Raw genomic sequence first — 18,555 nt, 5'->3', positions numbered from 1 at the left:
CCTTTACACGCATTTTCTAAAGAGCGGGAAATTACTGACGCTAATTATCAAAGAAAATCACTCCAATTTCGGCGCCAAAATGTCTGCAACAGCAAATTAAACAATTATTTTGGCGCCAAAACGTCTAAATTGCAAATTTTCTCTCCCAAAATCTTTAATGCCACTTAAGATTGTAAACGATCTCTGTTTAATTTTTGCTTGCCGCCTTTAGTATGTTGAAATTTGTTCAAATTTTCGGCACTGTTGAACAAAGTTTTCATTTTCGGCACTGTTGAACAAAGTTTTCACTTTCGGCACTGTTGTACTTCGGCACTGTTGTACTACCCCCATAAAACGTGTACGTTTACATAGCGTGAGGGAGATAATTTTTTCTAAATGATTGTTTCTATCAATTTTTCTGCATAAACTGTGAAGAATTTCGTCTTTCTGATGTTTTTTTTCGGTCCGTAACAGTGGGATGATTTAAACGTCTTGGCAAGCAAATCATAATGGCCTTCATAGTTCAAACAAACGCTTGTGACCAAGCATTTGGATCTGGTCTCGTTATCGCTAGCTTTGGTCTGCGCGGGCTGTGGAACCCAAGCCCCGAAGTGGACGGGGGGGTCGCTCATGGACGTTCATGCTCATGACCTTATCCCATTTTCTTAGAAAATCACTCAAGCAAGGTTGCAATTTTTTCTTTGTCCTAACCTCCTTCTTGAGTTGGACTATCTACATTACCCGAAACACTTTCCTTTCCCTCAACACCTTCTTTAAGCCAAATATCACCATCAACATTTCCCCTCAATTTTCCTACCAACCTTGATTCACGGTATCAAGAACAATCATCTCAAAATATACCACTACTATTAGATTGGAATACATTCGTAGCACCCCCACCATTATTTGGTCAACATCAGGAAAGTAATAGACTACACAACTGGGCAGTAAATAGATTACAATATCGACTTGATATTCACAAAGATATACAAGAACATAATATCCAAATACTACAACAAAGCAGTCTCACACTAAAATTCGAACTTACAGTAAGATTAAATAACATTGTTCAACATCCATTTCCACTAGACCCTCCAAATATAACAGCTCAATCTTTACCTCCCCCATTTATAACAACAGAAATAACAAATAAATACGATAGATATACAAAAAAGACAATCGGATACATAACATTTATTATAACCCATACTCAGGATTGTCATACACATGTATATTCTAAAAATAATCAAATTTCACCACCTCCTTTTTCTCATTTTTTCCGAACCAAATCAAAATCCCTCTCCTTGCACAGGACCCCAAGATTTATTAGTAACACACTACGATTGTGAAGAAAACGAACAAAAAACACTGCACAAATATGCTATAAATCAAGTCACACAATGTGAATCCGAACCACAAGCTATAGAAACAACAAATAAAATAGCTACACTATACTCAAAAGCCCGATTAACAACACTAACAGGATACAAATTTATAGCAACATTTTCCAAAAAGAAAGTACCTTGTTCACAAGTTTCAAACTGAAATAAAAACTGATTGGACCACGAATCTTTCTACCAAAGTAATATTGAAAGATCACTACATCTACTAAGCCCTCAAGACTTTAAAAACGAACCAAAGCGACTAAATTTAACACCAAACGAAGGCACAAAAAGAAAACTTGTAAATTTTCAAGTTTTTCCAGATGTAGCACATCAAGCAGAATTTGAAAAACACCAATGTCACATAAGACTAGATACAAAATTCCCCTTCCATGGAGCACACGGATGATTAACATACAATCTTCATGATAAAAATTGGATACCACATATAGGAATAAATAACCCCTCAAATTGCAAAGCAACAAAAATTAAAGGATACCAAGAAATATTTTTTTTTTGATATGAAAAAACAACTCGAAAAAGTACAATTTACACGCGATATAAAAGACGACACAATTCTTTACCAAGGAATTAGACTCCCTTGCAAAAATGGCCAAGGATATTGCGATTCTACAACACGAACACAAGCAACCATTGGATGGTTTCCCGAAGAAACCTGCACAGTTTTTCAAGTAGCAAAAATACACGCAAGAATGATTAAATTTCACAAAATTTTTTTTTTCGAATCAATTTTATATGAAAATGTAAATCCCGACCAATTTAGATCTATGAACCATAAATTTAGAAACATCCGCAATATAGAAAATAAACTAACACGATTTCAAATATACCCAGAATTAGAACTTGCATGTAAATACAACTAGCCAATTTATAAAACACAGTATTCAGAAACTCTTGTTGAATACGAAAATGGTTTCGACTTGAATACAAGACATTTAATTGTAGACCCGATGGCCACATTTCACTCACTTACCGACGGAAATCCTTACGTTTCATTAAATTTTCAGAAAAACATAGGACAATTTGGTGGAAAATTAAAACCACAAGACTCAGAAAGTACACGATTACAAGAAATATCACTTATGAACAGCACATATTTTGGCGCAATTCAATATGATATCATTTAGATATGAAACTAGACTACACAATAAGCAGAACTTTTCAAAAAATGTCACTTTCAGAATTAGAAACACTACAACAATTATGTGAAATTGAAAGAACACAATTTCTACAGTCACTAGCACTAGCAGTTCTAAAAATACCATATGCAGGATATTTATTATCCGGAAATAGATCAAATTTCATTGATTATGAAGGAAAAATCTTTTGGTATTACACTTGTACCAAAAAAGTATCACCTTTATATATTTTTGAAGATAAACGATGTTACAAAAGAATCCCAATATTCTACAAAAATAAAGTATATTTTATTGATACACTCTCAGGACGAACATATTTTTGGCATACAGCAGTACCATGTGGATCAGAAAATAGCCACAACATTGTACAATTAAATCCCGATGAAGATAAATACTATCTACTTACACCATATCCAACATTAATGCCACCACTAAAAAAGTTTTCACCCGAAAACATTAAAGCTATAGCCCGAAACCCAAACATCGGTTTACAATCGATAGGTATCTATTCTTAATCCGATATACAACACCTCATACTTGCACAACAATTTCAAAAACTACTTAAAAAGATAGACACTATACAACGACATTCAATAGATCAAAACTTACGAAAACTTGCAGAAACAGCAGGATTTTCAGACATTTACGCACAAGATTATAGCGGATGTTTTAAAGACATAAAAACTCTGTTCATCTAAACGGCAAAAAATATCGATCACAAGATATATCACCAATCAATAGTTTTAGTTTTGTAAATTTCAAAAACGAACTTTTAGCCTTTCTAGGATGGCCATATTACATCTTAGAAAGATTGACTATATTATACGCAATGTTTAATTTTATTGGTTTTAAAGTTTCTTTGTTAAAAGGCATTTATAACACATGCGCAATCCACACACAAGTCAATAGACAAGCGAGCGTAGCACGCATACTTTTTGCAGGATTTTTTGGAATATTTTCCACATCTATAGATAAAATACTTTTAGATGCACAAATAAAAGAAAACAATACAAAATTATCAACTGCACCAAACACATATGACGAATCACACAATAACACAAATACTTTACCTACAGCGCCACAACTACCAAGTTTAAATCAAAACCATCCACTATCACTAGTACCACGGAATTTCAGAAACTTAGCACTAGTCAACATCACTAATTCAAGATCAAATCATATGCAAAGCCCAATTTAACACATTGTAACACAACAACCTCAAAATGACGATACATATGAACAAGTAATCGAACAACCACATACCACAAATTCTCACTCTCAGAACAATCATTTTTTTAGCCCACGATGAGCCGACAAGTTGGATCCCTTCACCGTTCCTTTTCCCACCCAGCCAACCTCCAAAACCCAATTCCCATCATACGACTTTTTGCTTTCCCACCACCTGAATTGCCCAATGTTAACGCATCATCCGGCATGGATTCTGACACTAATTCAGACATCACCGTTTTTAATACAATTTCCCAATTTAATAACTCAGACATCGAAACCCCAGACGAATTTGCAAACTCCGAACCCAGCTCACCAGCATTTTCCCAACCTATTCTCTCCCAGTCCACAAATCAAATAATTCCCCCTCGTCCATTTATCATATTTCCCAAGCAACCCCGACATATTCCCCTTTTACCAATGATCATTCCAACAACGATTCCCCAGAAACCACACAAATTTCACAAGAACTAGATAACCTAATAACACTTCAACAACAAATACAACATCCTCACACTCTAACTATTCACCAATTATCATCAAATATAACATCATCAAGCCCACCAACTCCTACACCCTCTTCTGATTATACCCCTTCTTTAGATCAATCCTCAACATCAACCCATTTATCATCCACAACTAACCGTGCATATAGAACGTTCAAAAGTAAATTCCCAAACCACCCGTTTCACCTCCAAACCCGGATCAGCCCGCGATTATATAAACCACCCTCATCACATTAATACTCCAGCCTTTCTCCAAACTTCCCTACCCCTCTTTCCCCAATATACCCTTAGTCATTCCAACCCTCAAACTGAACAACCTCACTATGTCGATGAGCACGTACTAATCCCTACACTTCACTGGACATCTTTTTTTTATTTCTCAAATCCACTTTGTATACCACTAAATAACACACCTCACAAAATAGAAAAAAGTAAGTATTTAAGACTAACCAATCATACTCCGTCTAACTGACAACCCATTTATTTGTAAGTGCTGAAACTACTTGTAGTTTCAGCACCAGAGCAATCTGAATTTAACTTACAATTTAGTTGCCTTTTCCAAGAGACCAGCTCGTAACAAACCAGTATACTCTAGATCTATTGAGACTAAGAGATATAAGAACAAGATTAAGATCGGTATTAGACTAAGAAGTTGCACGAATCTATCCGGCCGAAAATAGGATAGAGTGACGAGCAGACGGTGTACCTTATCTGAAATTACTCTATGAGTTAGACCATCAGTTACAACTCATCTGGGGCGACCATAAGTCTCGAAAAAGACCTTAAGCAATAGAATAGCTCAGAACTAACAAAAAATAGATTAGACTTAGACAAAATCCCAAAAATGTTACACGGCAATAATTTAATTGAAATGTCTCTACGACTCAATAGATCAGAGCCATCATTTCGAACAATACGAGAATTATCCGATATTGGAAGAAGACCTCGGACAAGAGACGATATACGACGACAACGGAACTTACCCATAAGTTTCATGGTCGTACGTCAAAAGCCAAAACAAACTTTTATATTTAGAACTTTATTAGCAATGAATTTAGATTTTCATTTGCAGACATAGTATAGTTGAAGAAAATTCTTCATCAATAATTACAGTTGCTAAACTTATTATTGTACAATAACGATTGATAAACAGATCTCTAATCAATTCTTCAAAACTGCAGTAAATTGAAAAGATATCTGAAAAGAAAGTTTATTGAAAACAAAAAATAAAAATTAGTTAGTAAATACACAAGTTGTTAGTAAAATATAAACCATTTCTTCATCACAACTTTATCACCTAAACATAACAAACAATTCATAAACCACTAACATCATCAAAAACTAAACTTTTCTATCAATAAAAATTTTTAATTACTTTAAAAAGGCCTATTCTAATTTTTACTTTTACCTAAATTAAACCTTTTAAACTAAACAGATTATCAAGGCTTTCCTTGGATCTCCATTTCAGTTTTATCCCAACTAAATTTTATATCATTAATTTATATCTTGATCATCAAGGCTTATCCTTGGATCAAATAGAACAATTTTGTTCTCCCCCACACAGTTACCATAGTGTCTAATGACCTGAAACGTCGATTCACTATCCAACCCTTTCTACGACCCAGGACTAAGAGAACATTTTCAATATCACTTACCATTCTAAATAGGGTAAACAGTGAAGAACTTCGGTTATTCATCCTTCACTTGATCCCCCCTCTTACCTCACCCAGGATATTACTTAAACTTAGTAATTTTAAAATAGTATCTAACGAACTACTTGTGTTCTAATTATACCTGAACCTCGTGGATCAATTTACTACTCTCCAACCCTTGAACACAATCATTACCCCTAATTAAGATTAAGTAAGTTAACACCTTAACTTAGACTAGCCACGAGAATGTAACAAATCACTAATCCAAATTTTGCATCCATCATCCTGAACCTTATGTCACTAGACAATTTAGGAAATAAACAAACAATCATATTACACAACTGTGAAAAATACAACGAGAAATATGATCTCCTAATCACTCCACACAGACAGTCAACAGGATATATTAGAACCAAACGACAAACAATTAAACGAAAAATTTTAAGCAAACAAAGATAAATTACACGAAAAAGATTTTCAAAACAAAAAAACGCATTCTCCGAAACAAGTCATTTACAAGAACTTCACAGATTAAAATACTCAGTAAAAAAATTTACCCTGTTAATGATACATTATATTTTTCTGACTCTGAAACCACATCACATTCATGATGTGGTTTCAGAGGAAAAAGGAAGAATAAAACTTTGTTTCAGAGGAAAAAGGAGGAATCATTTGTCTTTGTTTGCTTAAAATTTTTCGTTTAATTGTTTGTCGTTTGGTGATCCTTCTTCTTCCTAACCTTTTAAACTAACAAGGAAAAAGAACAAGGAAAAACACTAAAAAGGAAAAAAAAGAATAAAAACACATACAAAAACAAACCAGTACGACTACACAATTGGAATCAACCAATAAAACACATAGAAAGTTACAAATTTACAGTCATAAAGCACAAAAATGAGTACAATTGAAAAAAGTGAAGATGAAAACTCCATCCTCCCATTTATAATCACTTCCCTCACTGATGATAGAGGACAAACAAAATTTTGTAAAATTTACGAGCAAATTTATTTGAAAAAGGAATTAGTCCATGCGCAGCAGAATTTCCAGAAGTAAAAATCAAAAGACAAATTGTCGACCATTACCTCAAAGGAATATGTACACTATCACAACAGTACGGAATCTATACCATAGAATTACAGAGCCCAAGTAAATTTCATGGTAAGTTTCTACTTCAAACAGACGACGTAGATATAGAATTTTCAAAAGTATTCACAGAATATATAAAAAACAAACAACACCAAAATTCACAAAGGGCAAATTCAATATTTACTAATGAAGTATTTCGAATAATTTATAGCTATTTATCTATATTAGAAAAACCAGAATCCCAAGGAGTTTCACCAGTTCAAACATCAAAACATACAACTGTAAGACATCAAATCATGATATTTTCTGAATAACTAAATACAATTCGTGAAAATTTAACCAGCAACGACGTTTCACAAAATGACAAACACGATTTACAAAAAAATCTTAGCTTGGTTCATCATTGATTATTTCACACATAATCTTGGGTTTAATGTCACAAGCAGGAAAGAATTTTAGAACCTAAAATTCAACAGATGATACAGCATTAGCAGAAGATTCAGATTATGATTGGGACTCTGAATGGTCTCATACATTATTCATTAACATACCAACAGATATTTCAAGTCAAGCCATTAGCACAAATTCTATACACAAAGATTATATTCAGGTATATCCACTCACAACTGATGCAACACCTTTTTTAAACTATAATTCATTTTTACCCGATAGAACAGGAAATAATACTTTAAATTCAACTGTCATACAACAAGAAAATCTAAATGGAACTGGGAATCGCACACATCAAGATATTCAAACATCATCACATCTCACAAATGGAGGAGTAGTTACCACAGTGGTAACAACAGCACAACAAAGTATCTCACCAATGCATCCAAACCTTACAACTCCAAGACCAAAAAACCCAATCTTACCACAAGTAACACCCCAATCTACGGTTAAACCCACCATTGAACCAAGATACCCACACGTGAGCTATCAACCATTTAGACCAATGATGAAACCGATACAAAAACAAAAATTATTAACAAGAATTAACTTTGCAGAACACAATTTTAACTATGTAAACAGACCACAAACGTCTAAATCTTTTCGCCCAAATACTCATAATCATTTATTTTTACAAAAACAAAATTTTCGACAACCAACAACAACTACAGTTAAATCTCATGACTACCCACGTATTTCACAAGACCAAAGTGAAAATTATCCATTTTTCCAACAAAGTAAAAATAATGAACAAAACCAAGGTAAACACAATACACCTAACTATACACCTAACTATCTATCATCAGATGATGATGATTATTATCAACCAGATATTTTTGCACCATATACACAAGAATACCGTGCAAAACCATCTCGACCAAATCAAGCATCCCAAAATACAAATTTTTATCCACAAAACCCAGCTAATACACAAAATCACTAACCATTGCAAACACAAAACCCAACCTATACACAATCATATCAACCAAAACAAAGGCAAAACCCAGTTAACACTGATTATTATCAACCAACACAAATGCAAAATGAAATGCCACTACTCTGTTATTTACAATAACACGAAATCACAAAAGTCAACTCACAAATTTTTCACAAATGCCAATTGCTGTAGAATCACTACAGATGACTATGAATCCATACTTCATGTGTGGATCATCAATACAATCAAACAAGCCATTGATGGTATACAATCAAACAAGTCATGTAGAAGATTATTTAAATGCAGTCACAGCAAATTTAATTTTAAACATATGACCTGAACCCATAAATACGCCACTTCACCAGAATTGGATACATAGACGCACAGCGTTAATACAAACCACACTTGATGGCGCAGCTCAAAAATGCTTTTCAGTTCTACCTATAGAAATGAAATTAGATTGGAAAAGATTCACACAAAAATTTTCAAAAATGTTTGATTCAGAAAGAAACAAACAACATCGAAGAGTTTTATGTAATGAAATTCGTAGACTACCAAATGAAACGATCAAACAATTAGCAGTAAGGATCGAAACACTAGTCCGGAAAGCTTATTCTTTAAATACTCATTATTATAAAAACACAAAATGACAGAAATTTTAATGATGACTCTAACACCTCAATTACAAAATATAGCAAATAAAAAGAGAGCATTACATCCTTCCTCAATTCGAGAACCAGATCTAGATTTCAGGAAACTAGTAGATAAACTAGAACAAGCAGAAATCACTATGAAACTAGAAGAAACAGAAAATCTCAAATTACGGTACATTAATAATATTCAAACAACAACAACACAAATAAGTCATATTTATTCTTCAGACACAGATTTATCCGAAAAAATCACTGAAATTTTGAATATATATGGGAAAAACCCAAATTTTAAATGTAAACCATCATTCAAAAAATGGTGTAACTATTGCCGAAGATACGGACACAGTATTGTTGAATGCAGGCAAAAGCAGCAAGACAATCAAATTAAACCACAAAAGTACAAAGAACCAAATAAATCATTCTATCAATACATGAAGAAAGATCAAAATTTACCAAACAAAAACTTTCATAGTAACAACAGCTCTTCAAAACCACTACCAAATAGCTGAAATCATTCAAGAAATCAATCACCCTATAATTCTAACTAGAGAGGTAGATCACCAGATAAAAGAAATTCAAAAAATTCCTCATAAAATCGATATTGTCGATCACACAGTAGAAATAAATAACCATTATCGAAATAATTATTCACGATCAAACTCAAACAGACAAAATTATTCGTTTGATACCAGTTCCCATTCACATCCTAGGAATAGACACTACTCAAATAATATATCAAGAAACTCATCATACAATAGACACAGAAATTATTCCAACAATAGGAACAGAAGTTAATCGAATAATCGAAATCCACAATATAATAATCGATCACGAGATTATTCAAACAACAGATCAAATCACCAACGATCCAATTACAACAATTATCAAAATAGATCACGAGATAATTCACAAAATAGGAATTCAAACTATAAAAATAGACAAAGAAACTACTCTCAATCACCTCATAGGAATAACACACGTTATCCCGACTCTCAAAAAAAATATAGAAGTAATACACCAAAACATCAGAGACAAATAAATCAAGTACAAACAACTGATGAAACAAATTCAGACCCCCCTGGTATTGATAACACAGACACTACTGAGTTACAATTAAATCACATAAATTGTTAATCCTTAGAGAGTGACAGTGATATAGAAAACACACTTTTAGTCAACATGATAGAAGTTGAAAATGATTATGAATCTGTTAAATACAAAAAACCTTTTCATTCACAAATTACGAAAATCATTTGGAATTCTTTTTAATTTATCACACAAGATCTAAAATTAATAACATACCATTAAAACAAATAGTAAACGAAGTAACAACATCACAACAACCTGAAAAAGAACAAACACCATGTTTTAGTACAAACCACATTTACCAGAATATACCAAAAGAACCCCCATAAGAAAAAATTTGGACAATCCCCTTTCTTTTAGAAAGTCCAAAATATAAAGATTTTCAACCACCAGACCTTTAAATAGATTTTTTTATAGACTCTGGAGCAGAATCAAATATCATTGATATTCCAACTTGGAATGAAATCAAAATCCTACACCTAAGAAAAACACCCATAAAAAGAACAATTAGGCTAACAACAGCACAAGCCTGGACCCTAACAAATTATGGAAAAATTCAACTTTTCCTTGTTCCCACTAAAACAATGGAACAGAATAAACTTCTCAATAAACCATTTAAACAGATATTCCACATCACAGATATAAAACACAATTTTATTGGAATTCCATTCATTACAAATTATATACCAACTATTAATAAATTAGATAGTAAAATTAATATAAAAGATAAATATACAAAAATGCAAAACACCGCTTTAACATTCTTCCAAAGAATGAACAAAAAACCACCATTCATTTCAAAGTTTTACCCCATCTATAATAAAGAAAGAAAACATCTCAAACCACTTTCAGGTTATATTTATGAGTTTCCAGTTAAACAAGTTCACCAGTACGACAAAAATCAAAAAACACAACATCTCTTTTTGTCAGATTTTGAATTTAGACCAATTCACATGTTTTTTAGAGTAACAATTTCATCCATAAATTACATGCAAAACTCAAATTCCGATTTTATTTCTCTACACGTGTATAACAATTCACCACACAAAATCACCTTACCCTTAGGACTCTTAGGATTTTGCGAAACTAAGGCAACAACTTCCCCCACAAAAGAAGTAGCATACAGAGTTAATAATATACTACAACTACTAGATATATGTCAGTCAACAATCCTCGGTGAAGAACTATCAATAAATAACATAATTGATAATGAAAAAAGAAACACAGACTAATTCACAAAAACACCTTATTTTAAACCAATATACAAAATATCACGCTATACAGAACAACAACGAAATTTCTTGACAATGTTCAATTTTCAACACTCCCAATTAACACAGAATGAATTTGAAAAATTAGCCGATTTACTTTAAAATATCCAAAAGCTTATGCAACATCTAAATTTGATGATGGAAAAATAAATTGACCACTACATTCACCCTTGAAACCTGACGCAGTTTTCAAAAAACAAAGAGCAAGTAAGGTACCAATTCATTTACATGACAAAGTCAATAGACTACTTGACATTCTAGAACAATACGAAATTATATCCCCAGTAAATAAAGAAAAAAAACCAAAAGGAAACACCCTTATTAACCCTGTTTTTATCCTCGCCAAAGTCGCCAAAGGAGAATCATTAAAAATAGTTCTAGATGCTAGATATCTCAATTCACTAATTGATGAATCCAAAGGTAATTGGCCAATAGAACCAATCCAAGTAGTTTCAACAAAAATAAACGGTAAATATTTCACTACCGCAGACATGAATAGTGCAGATAACCAAAAACCACCAGACAAACAATCACGACGACTAACACAATTCATTATTGGAAATCAACAATACGAGTTTATTAGATTATTCTATGGTATATCCATAATACCAGCAGCTTTCTCAGCCTTTATTAGTAAAATTTTTAGACCACTCATACTTAGTAAAAATGCAGTCACATATTTAGACGATATTTTACGCAATCAAAAACAAAAGATGAAATGTTCATAGTTCTAGAAAAATATCATCAAATTCTACAGAACGAAAACATGAAAGCAGCCCCAGATAAATCATAATTTTTCTTAACACGCGTAAAATTTCTTGGACACATCATAGAAAAAGACACTATAACTCCACTGAAATCACGAATTGATGCAATTCAAAAACTTCAACCACCAACAAATGAAAAGAAAATACAAAAATTTCTTGGAATGTTAATTTTCTTAAGTAAATACGTCTATAAAATGCAATTTTACTTAAGGCCATTCTATAATACTCTTAGACAACAAAATAATTTTGAATGGACAACAGAACATCAAACACGATTTGACTAAATCAAAAAACTTCTCACTGAACAAATTTCAAACACAATCCTCAATCCAAATCAACCATTATATGCAATGTGCGATGCATCAAGTTTTGGCATCGGAGCAGCATTAATACAATCCCACAATGGAACAAATAAAACGAATCTTATTTGAGCAAACTCTCGCCTGTTTACACAAGCTGAACTACGACTCTCTACCCTTGAGAGAGTGCACAGCTATCATACACACCTTAACAGAATATGAAATTTTGATACTTGGATCAAAACATCCAACAGCTTTGTTTACAGACCATAAACCTATCATATTTCTTTTTACGCAAAAATCAAATCCAAACCATAGAGTTTATAGATTTCAACTAATCCTAATGAAATTTCCGAATTTACACATAGTATGGACAGCATGAAAAAACCTTGCACTACCTGATATTCGTAGTAGAAATACACCACCTGAACTATTAACAAGAAAAACAATAGTTGAAATACCACAAAATATAAAATTTTATCTCGCCAAAGATGAAACTTCACCACAATTAGAATGTAAATATGCAATAAAAACTGACATAGATCAGTCACAAATAAACAATCTACATTTTCCACTCTATTTAGATTGTCAACATTTTCCACAGATTACAACATTTTCCACTCTATTTAGATTGTCAAAACAACCATTATGAAGTTGATTTATTTAGCACATCTATACTTAAACTAACTCTATGTTCACATTGGATCAAAAAAAATACTCAACAAAAACGACTTAAACAACAACCACATAAAAAGGGCCCATTCCCTTAATAGAAAAGGAAAATCTAACTGATATCATAAATCTATCAGGATCGTTACCAAATGATTCAAAATACACGATAAATTAAGTTTTTAATCTTCATGATCCACTTGATACAATTCCCTTATCAAAACTAGAAATTGATAATTTTTTTCTCCCACTGATGTCACATACAAATTGATAGACACAAATAAAAAAGAAATTATTCAACACCGAAATAACCTATTACCCTATTACCCAAAAGAAAAAGCACTCTGTGAATTAACACAATTATAATCTTTCACAGGTTTAAAAATTGTTCAAAACAATTCAGAAACTAAATTGAATCACCACACCGATGAACAAACAAGCTCAAAATTAGATCAAGAAAAAGAAAATATTAACCAAACATCTCTTAAACAAAAAACACAAATATCTCAATAAGAAAGAAAAAATAGGAAAATGACAGAAAAAATTTTACCACAAGATCAAAAAACAAAAAATCTGAACAGAGAATTATCACGACTCAGAAGTCAACCAAGAAAAAATTATAAAACCTTCATTCCACAATCTAAAATACTGAAGAAAGTTAAATTTAAAAAATAACTTTCATTTTCCTTTTCATCATCTTCTTTTATTTAATTTGAACGATCCATATTTTCAATATAACATGCTGAAAAACAATCGACCAGATCTAGTTCAAAATCAGCCAATAAAAAATCATCCCGAATAAGACACTTTATTAATAGCAATACGACTTTATTAGCCGACACATATTCACCTCTAAGCTTATCTATAACTATTACTTCAAGACCTCTAGGTCAAAAATTAGAAAACAGTTACAAAATGACAACTAAAATAAATATAATCTCAATATTACAACCCTCCCTTATCAAGCAGTACAAAGCTCAACAATATTTTCCCCACTTAGTACTCATAAACCCCCTCAAGAAAAATTATTAAATTAGCCTAAAGAACAAAAAGCACATGATCATATAGCCTAAAGTACGAATATTTCTTGGATACCGCCAATTAATAAATAAATAAAAATAAATCTACGAAGATCTCCCCGACATCTCAAAATAACCCCTCAACAACACTTGACAAAATCCAACCCACTTGTCAAAAATCAATAAATAATCCGACCACACTCGAAAATAGCCTCAAAAAGTTAAAAAAGATTCGACAAATCAAATCACTTCTTAAATGCTTCTCTCAACAACGGTCAGTAAATTCAAACAAATATTTTTCAAACTTTTAATAAACCTTTCAAATCTTCTAAAATTTTTTACATTATTTTAAACTAATATCAAAGAAAGCCTCCTTAGGTACGATAATTTCATAACTATTTAAACGTTTCGTAATCTATTTAGTAGAACAGATGTCTTTCTACTATTTGTAATTTTTCTCACATTTTTAAATATTCAAATATTCCATCAGATACTTAGGTTCAACCCCTACATCAGAACAAATTAGAGAAAATCTTTTTAATAACCCCACAACCACAGAGCGCCCTCCATATTGGGTGACAAAGAAATACCCTCACGGTGAACCAAGCTTAGTAAACAACCCAGTTGACGTTTCATTCGATACAACACTATCTACATTACCCGAAACACTTTTCCTTCACTCAACACCTTCTTTAAGCCAAATATCACCCAATGAAAATGTAAATCCCGACCAATTTAGATCTATGAACCATAAATTTAGAAACATCCGCAATATAGAAAATAAACTAACACGATTTCAAATATACCCAGAATTAGAACTTGCATGTAAATACAACTAGCCAATTTATAAAACACAGTATTCAGAAACTCTTGTTGAATACGAAAATGGTTTCGACTTGAATACAAGACATTTAATTGTAGACCCGATGGCCACATTTCACTCACTTACCGACGGAAATCCTTACGTTTCAGTAAATTGTCAGAAAAACATAGGACAAATCGGTGGAAAATTAAAACCACAAGACTCAGAAAGTACACGATTACAAGAAATATCACTTATGAACAGCACATATTTTGGCGCAATTCAATATGATATCATTTAGATATGAAACTAGACTACACAATAAGCAGAACTTTTCAAAAAATGTCACTTTCAGAATTAGAAACACTACAACAATTATGTGAAATTGAAAGAACACAATTTCTACAGTCACTAGCACTAGCAGTTCTAAAAATACCATATGCAGGATATCTATTATCCGGAAATAGACCAATATTCATTGATTATGAATGAAACATCTGTTGGTATTACACTTGTATCAAAAAAAGTATCACCTTTATACGTTTTTGAATATAAACGATGTTACAAAAGAATCCCAATATTCTACAAAAATAAAGTATATTTTTTTGATGCATTCTCAGGACGAACATATTTTTGGGATACAGCAGTACCATGTGGATCAAAAAATAGCCCCAACGTTGTACAATTATATCCCGATGAAGATAAATACTATCTACTTACACCATATCCAACATTTATGCCACCACCAAAAAAGTTTTCACCCGAAAGCATTAGAGCTATAGCCCGAAACCCAAATGTCGATTTACATGTTGTATTCTATATCCGACATACAACCCCACATACGTACACAACAATTTCAGGAACTACTTACAAAGATGGACACTATACAACAACAATCAATAGATCAAAACTTACGAAAACTTGCAGAAACAGCAGGATTTTCAGACATTTACGCACAAGGTTACAGCGGATATTTTAAATCTCATAAAAAATTATGTTCATCTAAACGGCAAAAAATATCGACCACAAGATATATCACATATGTTTAATTTTATTGGTTTTATAGTTTCTTTGTTAAAAGGCATTTATAACACATGCGCAATCCACACACAAGTCAATAGACAAGCGAGCGTAGCGCGCATACTTTTTGCAGGTTTTTTTGGAATATTTTCCACATCTATAAATAAAATACTTTTAGATGCACAAATAAAAGAAAACAATACAAAATTATCAGCTACACCAAACACATATGACGAATCACACAATAACACAAATACTTTACCTACAGCACCACAACTACCAAGTTTAAATCAAAACCATCCACTATCACTAGTACCACGGAATTTCAGAAACTTAGCACTAGTCAACATCACTAATTCAAGATCAAATCATTTGCAAAGCCCAATTTAACACATTGTAACACAACAACCTCAAAATGACGATACATATGAACAAGTAATCGAACAACCACATACCACAAATTCTCACTCTCAGAACAATCATTTTTTTAGCCCACGATGAGCCGACAAGTTGGATCCCTTCACCGTTCCTTTTCCCACCCAGCCAACCTCCAAAACCCAATTCCCATCATACCACTTTTTGCTTTCCCACCACCTGAATCGCCCCATGTTAACGCATCATCCGGCATGGATTCTGACACTAATTCAGACATCACCGTTTTTAATACAATTTCCCAATTTAATAACTCAGACATCGAAACCCCAGACGAATTTGCAAACTCCGAACCCAGCCCACCAGCATTTTCCCAACCCCCCTTTCGACCTATTCTCTCCCAGTCCACATTTCTGTCGTCGCTGTCGTTTTTTGGATATAGCTCTCAAAATGCAGTTGAATTTTGTAAAGTTTTTTGAGCCTCACTAAGACATGGCAATAGGTCAACATTTTGCGGCCCAGGCCTGGCCCGGATCGCGATCGAATACTCGGCCCGTAAGCGGGCCATTGGAATGAATTTTTCTACCCGTTGATGGCCGTTCGCTAAAACATACTTCAAAAAAAACTACTTAAATTATAAGCAGATCAAAATCTTATCATCACAGTACCATATCACAAAAAAAATTATATAATCACAGTTAGTTTATAAACTGCTAAGCAGCCACATCAAGACAAGCGCGGTTTACTCTTCCGTCAAAAAAATTTGGCCCATGACTTGTTTTGAGGCTACCATATTGCCACGTCTGGCGTCACTGAATGCAGCCCATTTTCTTGTGCTTCTATAGCTTCAGCGGATTTAGAAAAAAATATTCAGATTTTTTAGCATTAGGCTGACTGACCTAAGTTTTGTTCTTTCTGTAGAAGTTGAGCGCTCTGAACGACATGTCACAAAAACAAGGTTTACAACGCTAGACTGTAGTAGTGTAGGATCTTTTACACTAGGATCGAGGGAACGGATCTATTGATGAGATCATCGGCTATCTTGTTTTCGTCCGTTGTTATCCTATTTATTGGTCGTTTAACATCTTCGTCGTTCCCTCCTGTTTGGGTTTCTTATCCTTATCATTCCATTATTAAGATCAATCGCCACGTCGGAAATCCTGACGCAGTCACGCCATAAGATGATTTGATCCGAATTATCCAGGTTTTCCACCACAAGAAAACTCATCCAAAGGTTCCTTCCTCCCATCTGGAGAATTATTAATGGAGTTCTTCCTGCCACATAGATGCCTCCGCGATTGGCGGCTGCCAGCCTCAGGTTCAAGGGTATTAGATCGTCTCTGGTGAAACCCACTCTCTTTCATGTTTTTATCGGCATCACACTGATTAGCGCTCCTGTGTCTAGGAGTCCTGTCACTCTTATCGTCAAAATTCAGCAGATGTGCAGCCACACCTGCTTTGTATCCAATGTGTACCGCATCTTGTTCCATCATGGCGTCGTGACCAATTCTGCGGACCTTCAACTCTTCTTGACCCAAAAAAAACTGCCCTATCTGGTCATTATCTGTTATCTGTCGTCCGTATGTCTTAGTGTAAATGCTAATACCATCAACGTTCAACATTACTTGATCGAGTCAGTAGATTCCCCCGTAACGGTCGTTGTTTTCATGGTCCGAGTGCCTCCTTTAATTAACAAGGCTCGCTCAGCTATCGATTTAGTGTGTGGCTCTGCTTGTCTCAGATACTCCACATTAATTTTCAGATGCATCATGGTGAACACCACCGATATTATTGAATTTTGTTTGCTGCCCTGAGGCACCCTTCCAAATTCCTACACAGAGATCACATTTAACTCTATGCTCAAACTACTAGTTGCCTTCGTTTTTTCCACTGTTGATTCTTCAAAGGCGTTGATCCCGAGTCCTCACGTTCTCCAGTTTAAGCTTGATTTTCTGTTCAATTTCTCTGGTTGCTTCCTCCTGTTGAACCCTGTGCAAGACATCGCTTGCAGCTATTTTCTAGTCGATTCTAAAATCCTGAGCCGCGTTCTCGGGTTCCGTTCTAATTGAGTTCTCTACTACGGCCTCTCTCGGCTTCTCTTTCCTCCGAGCTTTCGCTTCACTCATCAGACGTGCCTTGCTAGTTTCAACACCTGACAAAGCCTCCTTATGCCTTCGAAAATTTATGACAGCCACGGCCTCCAAAGTTGTGGGCAATT

The 18,555-nt window shown here is 33.6% G+C and overlaps 1 protein-coding gene across 2 annotated transcripts in view; it reads right to left on the bottom strand.

Annotated features, from left to right (window-relative positions):
• Nucleotides 1-18,555, bottom strand: part of LOC134848482 (long-chain fatty acid transport protein 1-like) — a 348,156-nt gene that overhangs the window by 180,439 nt on the left and 149,162 nt on the right. The gene's annotated exons all lie outside the window — the stretch shown is intronic.

The sequence above is a fragment of the Symsagittifera roscoffensis genome, chromosome 6 (genome assembly GCF_963678635.1).
Source record: "Symsagittifera roscoffensis chromosome 6, txSymRosc1.1, whole genome shotgun sequence".
Taxonomy (NCBI): Eukaryota; Metazoa; Xenacoelomorpha; order Acoela; family Convolutidae; genus Symsagittifera; species Symsagittifera roscoffensis.
This window is presented reverse-complemented; position numbering and strand designations above follow the sequence as displayed.